Below are 11,183 nucleotides of genomic sequence, written 5' to 3'. Positions count from 1 at the left end.
CTAAGCGGAGCTGAGAAGGGTATTTGATCGGACAACAGGGCAGTCCACCCCCGCCCTCCTCTCCCTCTCTTCCTATATTTGGGCAATAATCATTTAAAATCGGGTAATAAGGTGCCCGATAGTCTAATATTCGGATATATAAGCCTAACTACTATAATTTTTACTACAGAAAAATGGCATAGAAACAGAATAGTCAATATTCGGGCTAAAAGCGTAAGCCTCCCCCCTCCCCCCCCCCCCCCCCCCGACACAAATAAATTTGCCTTGAATCAGAAGCTCCTCAATAATGTGAACTTTTTTGTTAAAATTCCAATTTTATGCATACTTACTTTTTTTAACAAAAGTTGTTCTTGACAACCTGAAAGCTTACCCGACATAGCAACAAGTAATGCGTGCAGACTGGATTCAAAAGATTTTAGTTCATTCCTTTTTTTATTTTATTATTAATTGATTGATTTATTTGTATTTACCCAGGGTAACACCATCAGTGAATAACAAACTGTTGTACTCGGGGGGGGGGGGGCTGCATTAACATATCTGGAATAACTCCTGAATAGGTCCCCAGGTAAGAAACATCCATGAATTTGAATATTTTAGTAATAAAACTATTAAAAAGGACGGAGCCGGGATAGGTAATGGAGGCAATAGCGTACTGATGAGGGGGGGGGGGTAGTTCCCCCCCCCCCCCCCACCAGTTGATTTATAAAAAACTTTGTTTATTTCTAATTCGATATCAGTGATTTACAAATGTTGCTTAAATGACATGATTATTATATTCCTTTTACTGTAATAACCCTCTGGCATGCAAACAAAATCCTAAAAAAGGTTCTCAAACCACGAAGATAATTATCTACATGTATGTTTGTTTTTTTAAGGCATCACTGTGGGACACTTTTTAACAGTAAATACTCCTAACCATTTTTGAATTTTACCAACTATATTTCCATGAAAATAAGACGTAAGATAGGCTTTAAAAATTCTTTCAACACTTAAATGTCTGGAATGGTATATAGAGCTAACTCATTGATTTGTGAAGATTTACATTGACTAAAATGTAATTAAATTGTAACAATATAGTTGGGATAATTAAGGAATTGATCAGATTTGTTTTTCCCAATTTGTATCATTAATAATGGTTAATCTTTAATTGTACATCTAGCACTGAAGTCACTACCTTAGCACCATTATCTTTCATCTGCACAATGTTACAAAGTCCCTTTCATTAATGTTTCTGTTTTCTTTGTTTGTTATTGTGCAGGTAAAGCGTGCATAATTATATATGCATTATTCGGAAAATGAAAAATCCTCAAATTTATTGTCAGGCGAAAAGTGCCCCTTTTTACATAGGAAAGGTGCCCCCTTTTACATCAAATAAACGACCTTTTTAAATTTCCAATAGGTGTCCGTTCCACATTCTTATAAGTGCCTCTTACCAACTCTGATAAGTACCCCTTTACCTCTGATAATTGCCCTATCTGAGAGGTGCCCGTTTTTTAAACATGTGCCCTTTTCTTTTGTAATAAGTGGACCTTTTTATCTTTGATGACTGCCCCTTCTCACCTCTGATTAGTTTTTTTTTAAATAAGATCCACTTTTCCTTCTCATAAATGCCCCTATTGACACCTCGGATAGATGCGTCTATTAAAATCTCATAGGTGCCCCTTTCCCTACTACAAGTGCCAACTTTCCTTTCTAATAAGTGCCCCTTTTTATACTGAGAGGTCTCAAATCTGAGAGGTGTCCCTTATATCCTGGCAAGTGCCTCTTTTTATTCTTATAAATGCCTCTGTCTATTCTTATAAGTGCCTCTTTTCATCTCTGGTGAGTGCCCTTATTCAAATTTAAGAGATGCACTTTTTAACTTTTTAATAAGTGCCCCTTTTCATCTCTGATAAGCGCCCCTGTTATTTTGACATGTGTCCCTTATCCTTCCTAATTAATCAATGCCATTTTCCTTCTGGTAATTGCCCCTAATTCTCCTTTGTAATAAGTGCCACTTTTTTGTTCTCATAAGTGCCCTTTTTCATCTCTGATGAGTGCTCCTTATCACTGGCGTACCTATGGGGGGGACAGGGGGGGCAGAGTGCCCCCCTGACGGGCTCCAGGGAAAAAAAAGAAAAAGGGGAAAGAAAAGAAAAGAAAGGAAAAGGAAAGAAAAAGAAAAAAGGAAAAGGGAAGAAAAAAGGAAAGAAAGTGAAAAAAGGAAAAAAAGGAAAGAAAAAAGGAAAAAGAAGAGAAAAGGAAGAAAAAGGGAAAAGAAAAGGAAAGGAATAAAAATGGGGAAATTAAAAAAAAAAAAAGACCATGGCCGTACGCACCAGGGGGGGGGGGGGCAGTTGACCCCAGATATTTTGAAAACGTACAGTTTTTTTCCTGAAAATGTAGTGTAGGCCTACACCAAATCCTTCAATTCTACTTTTGAAAATGCAAAAGTACCCTCATGACCAGTTCGGTCTCTCGAACTCCCTTCACTCCTTTTGCTTTTGAGATTCTTCGAAAACTTTTAACGCATCTTTCCCCCTCCCCCATAAATAGGAAAATATAAGTGATATAACAAATTTGAAACTCCTCGCTGGCGCGAACTGCTTGCTAGCCTATTTTGTATTAAATGTTTTCACTTGCTCGTCCCCCTGAAAAAAGAAAAGGATTAGTATTGCCTAGAATACAATTGTGCCTGCCCCGACGGGCCCCGACCTGCAACCATGGCAACAATAACACTATGTACCAAATGTTACTAAAAGAGACTAATTCATTTTTCTCGCTCGCTACACTCGCTCGCGAATAAAATGAATAGACATTGCTTTGGAAACAATTGTGCCCACCCTTGACCTGCAACAGTATCATTAAAAATGGAAGAGTTTTTTCGCCCTCTCGCCAAAAAGGAATTGAATCGCGTTAAACGCGATTGCGTCCATCCTGACCTGCACTAATAAAAACAAGTTTATTTATTAATTTCTATTAAAAGAGAATTTATTTTTTTTTGCTTGCTCGCTATGCTCGCTCGCCCAAATGGAATTGACACCGCTAACGTGCCCGCCCCAACCTGCAACAACCAGTTAATAATTATGTAGGCCTACCAAACGTTATTCAGAGAAGTTTTGGTGTGCTCGTGCTCGCTAAAACGGAATTAACATCACCTTAGACATGATTGTGTAAGCCCTGCCCTGCAACAAAAAAATCTGAAATTTATGAACCAATTATCATTACAAAAATTTTGCTCGCTCGCTACGCTCGCTCGCCAAAATAGAAATAACACCGCTTTTAATAATCACGTCCCTGACATGGAACAATGAACCCAAGTTTTATGTACCATATTTTCCCTATAAAAGAAAAGTGATTTTTTTTTTTCGCTCGCTACGCTCGCTAGCTCGTGGAATTATGTGCCCACCACTAACCTGCTACAATATCATTAAAAAGAGAAATGTAGGGGGTTGCCTGCCCGCCAAAATGGGATTGACATTGCCTTAAACACGATTGTGCCCGCCCCCTACCTGCAACAATGAAACAAATTTTATATAGCAATTCATTGAGAGAAAGATGTATTTTCGCTCGCTAGCTAAAATGGGTATAAAATCACCCTAAACACAATATTGTTCCCGCGCCCTGCATGGGACAATCAATAAGCGCCTAACAGGCAGCAGCACTTTTGTTTGAGCTCTCTACTAGTGAATGATATTATTGGACTTAGCTGACCAATTTGTGAATTAATTACTTGTAACATCTTTTTAAAATGTACATTGAATAGTGATAAGGTTTTGTAGCAATTATGACATGGCAATTCAGATCAAATGGTGTTCAAGTTTTTAATTCATTTACTTATTTCTCCCCAATTTACGAAAGTCGGGAAGGAGCTTACTTGTTTTGTTGTTTATTTTTTTTAAATACCCGACACTCCTTGACACGAGAGGTCCAGGGATGAGCGAGCAGACCGTTAGCTAGTGTATGGGAGTGTGAATGGGAGTGTGTATAAGAGTGTAAATGTGAGTTTTTATAAGAGTGTCCAAGGTACAGGAGTGAGAATAGGAGCGTGTATAGGAATGAGAGCGTGTATTGAAGAGCAAAGGGCCTGCTTGCTCATCCTTTGACCTACTCTTGTGTCACCTCACAAAATATATTTTAAACGTGAATTAATTTGCCTGTTATTGCCTTAGTCATATTAGTTATGAACTTTGTTATGAATTTTGTTATATACTGTATATTATACTTTGTGACAATGTCAACCACATTTGTATGTATTATAATTCATTGCCAATGTAAATTGTTCATAATTCAGCCATCTGGCTGCGAAGTGCAATCAATAAAACCTTTTCAATCTCAATCTCAATCTCAGACAATTGAACCAAGTTTAAGTGGCAATTATTAAAAAAGAAGTGATTTTTTTTCTTGCTCGCTACACTCGTTTGCAAAAAAATTAAATTAACGTCGCTAACAAGTGAATGTTCCCACCACCAACTTGCAACAATACCAGTTTATATACCAAACTTTACTTAAAGATTTTTTTTTGCTCGCTCGCTCGCCAGAAGTGAAAATTAGCATCGCCTTTTTTGTTTGTTTCGGTCGCTTGCCCCCCCTGACGAAGTACCCCAGGTACGCCACTGCTCCTTATATACCATGTGCGAAAAGTGCCCCACTTTCACCACGGACAATTCTCATTATTACTTTGACACGTGCTCCTTTTCTTTTCTAATAAGTGTCATTTTCCCTTTGATATGTGCCCCTTTTTCCTTTCACTTGTCATGAAATGTGCTCATAATTTAGAATCAACTAAGAGCTATTTTTAAATTGAATTATTGAAGATAAGAGAGAGAGAGAGAGAGAAGATAAGAGAAGAGAAGAGAAGAGAGAGAGAGAAGAGAAGAGAAGAGAAGAGAAGAGAGATAGAGAGGGAGGAGAAGAGAAGAGAAGAGAAGAGATAGAGAAGAGAAGAGAAGAGAGAGAGGGAGGAGAGAAGAGAAGATAGAATCAAGAGAAGAAAAGGAAGAGAGAGAGAGAGAGAGAGAAAGAGAGAGAGAGAGAGAGAGAGAGAGAGAGAGAGAGAGAGAGAGAGGGGGGGGGGGGGGGGTGGTCAATGTGAGTTTTGTAAGGGATGATTAGGAGAAAAAAGAAAGACCCTATAGCTATACAGAAAAGGTGAGGTCATAATACAGTGATTAACCCAAAATACATTTCTGACACCACTCCCAATAAGAAGCACACCCCAAAGCGGTCACACTTCAAATAGTCTTGTTTTCTATACTTTATATAGTTATAGAAAATATTTTCAATTCATAACTCCTAATAATTCTAGTATTTACTAATATAAAGTGCATTTATTTATGTCCAAATAATTGTTGTAATAAAAATCAATGACGAAAAGATTCAATTTAGATCCCTTTATAGCGATATCAATAAAATAGTGTTGTTATTATCGTTAAAATTGTGTGTAGGTCAAGGTAGAATAAAGACAACGGCTACCTGGAAAATGGCCTCAGACATCATCTACACGCCCAACTTCGGATAGAAAAACGCCCACTCCAGACCCTCTTGATCTTGTGAGCAAAGCTATACCTTAATTAGTAAACACATGCTCGTGCTTATGATCTAGCATTCTAGCCTTTATCCGTTATACATGTATTCACTCTTTAGAATTAAATGTCTAATTACAAACTTTTTTAAATGAGAAAATAAAGATAAAATGTGCCCAGATTCTAAATGTAAATTCAGTCTTTAGTCTATCCGGCTTAAAGATATTCTTATTGGGCTAGTTAATCGCCCTAAACTCGCGATTTCTTGGCTGTAACGTAATAATAACGGGCTTCCGCTACGTATTAATTTCCAGTGGCACAGCTGAGCTCCAGTGGCTAAAATCCTGCTACTTGTCAAAGCTTCCGGTTGCCGATTGTCAAAAGTTAATGGGAGTAATATCATCTAATTCGGTAAGTCATTTGATACATTGTGACAGGCAAAAATTGACGAAAGAACCCATAAAATTGATTTCTAAAACTGGCGGTTTGACGTCGTTGACGATCATTGCACTGTGTCTGTGTGTGGTGGGCCAGCTCCAGTGTGCATCGCCTGTGCAGTGCATGTACTAGTGTTGTGTGAATGTGCTGTAAACATGGGAGCAACGCCTACAGGCTCAACGCGGCCGCGGCACCGCCTGTGCCTATGTCTGTCTGGCCTGTGCAGTAGTGGTCCATTCATTCATATTTCATGAACAAGTGACTATTGTCGACTCGCCCAAAGGCATGCCACCCTCATCATATGTCCAGCTACAGACTTAGGGGCTTGTCAATCTTTAAAATTTGATACTCGTGTCGTAGAGTCGTAGTCATCATCATCATCATCACCAAACAAAAGTCAAAATGAATTACAACATTGTCATGATTGTGAATACCATGATTGCCTTGCTGCCTTAGATTTTAACTTAACATTGTGATTAGTAAACCCTCCCTTCTTCTAGGATCTACTTCTACTTCTTTTCTTATGCTAGTAAAAGTAGACAGGTACTTGTCGAAAGCCTTTTCAGCAACTAAACGAGGAAATAATGGTCATGATTGATTAGTGCAGCCTGCGTATGTATACAAGTTGTGCGAGTAAAAAACAGTTCTTCTTCTTCTTCTTCTTCTGTTGAAGTTTAGGCCACCATATTGTTGGCCTATGATTTAGGCACTGATGGCTCCCTTGAACTTCTCCACAGATACATGTACCTTCTCAAAAAATCTGCAATCATAAAATTGATGTGAACGAAAGGGCCTTTGGCTTTGGCCACGTCTTACATGTTGCTGTGGACAGGTACATGTAAATGGTTGGTAATTTAAAAAAGTGTTGAGCTTTAATATGTTGGTTAAGAAAAGAATGTGCTGTCATAGTTTTTTTAAAGGCAAATTTAGAACCAAAGATAGAAGAGGAAAACTATCACCTGACATGTCAATTTTTTAGGATCTCAATTTTGTATTGAAAGGGGGATTTGTGCCGATCAGTTCACTTGCAGAGATGGCGTACATTTACATGTGGTGGACTGATAAGCAAAGAAGAGGAGGAAAGAAGCGGGAGAATGAGGAGGAAAAGAATAATGAGAATGAGGAAAGTAAAGGTAAAGGGGCGGAGCAGATGAAGGGGGAGGAGGAGGAGAAGGAGGTCTGCATGGAAGAGAGAAAAATTAGAAATATAAGAGGAGAAGACAAAGATGCCACTTTCTATGATTGTTATGAAATCAGAAATTTTGCAAATGAAGTGAGAAAGGTTAAACAAGAAAGAAAAATTAGGGAAATGCATAATTTGAAAAATCTTGAAATCTTGAAATATAGATCTATGAAGTGCGTTAAAGGTCTAGAGTTATGGGATGCCTTATTACTCTTACTGTTTACTTTGCATCATTTGTTGAGAATTCTCAATATTTCAATGTCAGGACTTTTTTCTTGTTGCATCTCTGAGAGGAGGAGGAAAAGGAGAAGGAGGAATAATGGCAATGCTCCGTGATGATGCTATTGGATTTATATGTACATGTACTGTATGTTGAATTTTAACTTATGTGACGTTACCAGAATACTGTACATGTACATGTACTGTAGCTTAAAAACAAAATTATACATTTGTAAGTATTCTTGATCAAGTACGAGAATATGTATTGAAACTCTAAAATATGTTGTGTGCTTTTCATACGCTAAGATTAAAGACATACTGTACACTCTGCAGTTATTCATGTGCATTGTGTCATACATGTACATGTAGTTCAGGTACACCAGACTTTGTGGAGTCATCAATTAAGAAATACACAGATCTTTCATGTAGCAAGATTTGTGTCACTTGTTATAAGGGAAAAGTGTTCTGCCTGCCAGATTTAATTTCATATTTTGTCAGCAAAATAAATAGTGTGACATGCATCTCTACATGTGTCATCTGTGTGCATGACCATTTCATAGCCTTGTGTTTCTGAAGGTGTCTTCATTCATTGTTAAGTGAAATGTACAAGGCTAGGCTACCTACAGTACATGTACACATGAGGCCTGAGGGTGTGAATATGTCATACATACATCTGTGAGGTTCAACAAATTGTTATACGTTTACTTTTAAATACAACTGTGTACATGTACATGTAGGCTGGGATAAGGTTTACAAAGCATCTCAACAAAATTGTTGATCGTTGCTACATTTTTTGTTTTCTTTATTGTACAGGTATTTAAAACATTTGTTTATAGGCCTTCATAAATACTATGTATTGTTATTATTTTAATTTTTGTTGTTGTTATTATTATTATTGTTGTTGCTGCAATAAGTGGGATATTTGGTTTAGAAAATATCTCGAGAAATGTTGGTCTGGTTTCCAAAATATCCCGCTATTTGGGAAATAGCAGGCTAGTTTGTGATGAGCGTATCGGTCTAGTGAAGACGCAATTTCAAGGTTCGGGATAATATCCTGATTCTGGAAATAGTGGGTTATTTGGCAAACTCGAGCTGATGAAGCCTGGCCTTATGACACAATGCACATTGAAATATGAGAGTATGTCTTGTAATTGCTCAGAGCATGTACAGGTATTATTTCAGTGATTCGAGCTGTACTTTTAACCTTGGAGCGAGTGCTACCGGAACATTGTCTGTCATACATATACATGTTCTTAAAGGAAACCTCACCCCTAAGAAAAAGTGTAGATGTGGTGAAAGATGAGATGTATTCCTGCCTAGTGATGTACATGTACAATATTCCTTACGGAAGTGTACAAGAGATTAATGAAGATATTCTTGGCATACATGTAATGTTAGCATAACATGGGCGCAGCCATTTCCTTGATAATGTGACGTACACATGTACGTGTACCAGGCAAACTTTTATCATGCACCAAACTCTAGTCGGAAAAACTTTTTAGTTCATTTACAAAACCATTACTTTTCAATGAGGGAAAATCATAGCTGAGAAGATTAACAATTTATGCGAAACCTTCACCCCATAAAGGCTTTAACTTATTTATAAAATTTGCGTTCTGACAATTATAATAAAAAAGAAAATAGCAGGTAAATGAATACTTCATCACCACACACCCTGGGAAGGAAGCCTTTATGAATTTAATTATGTTTATTTTTAATACACATTATCAAGAAATTGCCAATGCCCATGTTGTGCTGAGAAACTGCACAATATGATAAGAATATTTTGCATAAATGTACATGTATCTCTCTCTGTAGGCCCGTCTTCACTATCTCGAGATTGCCAAATATCCAGCTATTTGAACTATCCCGATCGCAAACTATCCAGCTATTTGCGTCTTCATTAGAACGAAGTAGCAAATTAGCTGGATAGTTGGTCGGGATAATATCCCAAGATATCTCGGTCTAGTTTGCAAAATATCCCACTATTTCCGAACTAGCGGGATAGTTTGCGACCGTCTTCATTAGACCGAAGTCCGGAGTCAAATATCCCGATCCCATCATGCACAACGATTTCCGGTTCGCACATGCGATCTATACCGCTCAGTGCGCTAGTACAACCACTGACCTCGAGTAAGCACGGAAAACCGCAAACTAGACTGAGATATCTTGGGATATTATCCCGACCAACTATCCAGCTAATTTGCTACTTCGTTCTAATGAAGACGCAAATTAGCTGGATAGTTTGCGATCGGGATAGTTCAAATAGCTGGATATTTGGCAATCTCGAGATAGTGCAGACACGCCTATACACTTTGTTCAGAAATCTTGTAGATTAATGGGCAAGATTACAATAGACCTAGAGTCAGAATACCTTCAGTCATTTCTTTGGGTGAGGTTTCCTTTGAAGATAAGATAACGACCAGCTACCTGAATGGTCATGCGATTGCATTGTGAAAGAAACGTTGTGGAATCAATCAGAAAAGGTTGATCATCTAGCATATAAGTATCGGTGTGTACTGCAAGGTTCTGGAATCATCAAAATGATAAGAAATTTGGCCCAGTCTTGGTAAAGTTACAAGCACTGTACACAGAAAGATGTATATGGGACTACCTACACACGTGGGCAATACGTGCGTTATATCTATCAGGTCCAAATATAGATTACCAAATATACCAATTAGAAGGCGGTTTCTCAGAAAAACTTTTATGATCACGTATTAGTCAAAACATATTCTTTCACATGATTGGTAATAAGAGCTTCCATTTCATTTTTTGAGAGGGGGGCATTTCCAAAACTGGTCTTTAACTTTAATACATGAACTTGATGTACATGTACACACCAAGTACTTAAAGATAAAGTTGAGTTTTGGGCATGCGATTGAAAGATAGGTGTGGAATTGATAAGAAAAAGTTGATTAAGCATAGATTTTTTGTCATTAGTGTTTACTGCAAGGTTCGGGAATCATCAACATGATAGGAAATTTGGCCCAGTCTTGGTAAAGTCACAAGTACTGCACACAAAAAGATGTATATGGGACTACACAAACATGTGGCATAAAAATCAGGCCTCATTTTTATGCTGTTACTTGTCAAATTTGGAATTTGAAGGCATTTGAAGAGCCATGCTTTTCATGGAACATTTGTTTTCTGACGTTCTTCCACACTTGCATAATAACAAAAATAACGCTCACAATTTATTGTTCACCTCTGCCCAGAACTCCACCTTCTCTCAGTTGGCATCAGTATCACAAACAGACCAGTCTCAATTTGTCAGTGTAATTCAGTTAGGAAGTTTGATTCTCTCAGCTAAGCTGGTTTATGGGTTTAGTACATGGTATAATCCTAATCAATGAGCTTCAATGAACTTTGCACACTCTATCTTCCTAATGTATTAATCTCATTTATGATCCTGACCTATTGCACCCTCGGGGCTGGTTCACACACAAGCTGCATTCACACTGCAACAACAAATCATTGATTTTTCTCACATTCTAGTGTTTCGTCAGTTGCTAGGCAAACACAACCAAAAAACGTTTACAAAAATCCACCTCTGGATTGTGGGTTTTTTAAATGCCATCAAAAATTTCACTGATTTTTGCAGTGTAAATGTCGACTCTCAAAACATTGGTCAATAATTCTGTTTTTTGGTCACGTGACTCTCCTTGCTTCCGTGCGTTGCATGCAGAGCAGTGACAAGTCGGGCATACGCACTATCCCCCAGAAAATCAGAATGAGCAAACATAGATTTTTATGAGTTTTTTCTAGTATTGTATATGGCAATGATGATGGAGATGATGTTTCTGTGAAGTTCATATTAAAGTAGATTACATTTTTGT

The 11,183-nt window shown here is 37.8% G+C and overlaps 1 protein-coding gene across 3 annotated transcripts in view; it reads left to right on the top strand.

The window, feature by feature from the left end:
• Positions 1 to 5,774: 5,774 nt before the first annotated feature.
• The window catches only part of LOC576050 (protein kinase C and casein kinase substrate in neurons protein 1), a 45,499-nt gene continuing 40,090 nt past the window's right edge, over positions 5,775 to 11,183 (top strand). Inside the window, exon 1 of one of the 3 annotated variants that reach the window (XM_011675493.2) lies at positions 5,775 to 5,915. The gene's annotated coding sequence lies outside the window, so the exon portion shown is untranslated. The remainder of the gene's footprint in view (positions 5,916 to 11,183) is intronic. The other 2 variants (XM_003725570.3, XM_776397.5) reach the window with 2 other exon arrangements.

This window comes from Strongylocentrotus purpuratus, unplaced genomic scaffold (genome assembly GCF_000002235.5).
Source record: "Strongylocentrotus purpuratus isolate Spur 01 unplaced genomic scaffold, Spur_5.0 spur5_scaffold_18, whole genome shotgun sequence".
NCBI classification, from domain to species: Eukaryota; Metazoa; Echinodermata; class Echinoidea; order Camarodonta; family Strongylocentrotidae; genus Strongylocentrotus; species Strongylocentrotus purpuratus.
This window is presented reverse-complemented; position numbering and strand designations above follow the sequence as displayed.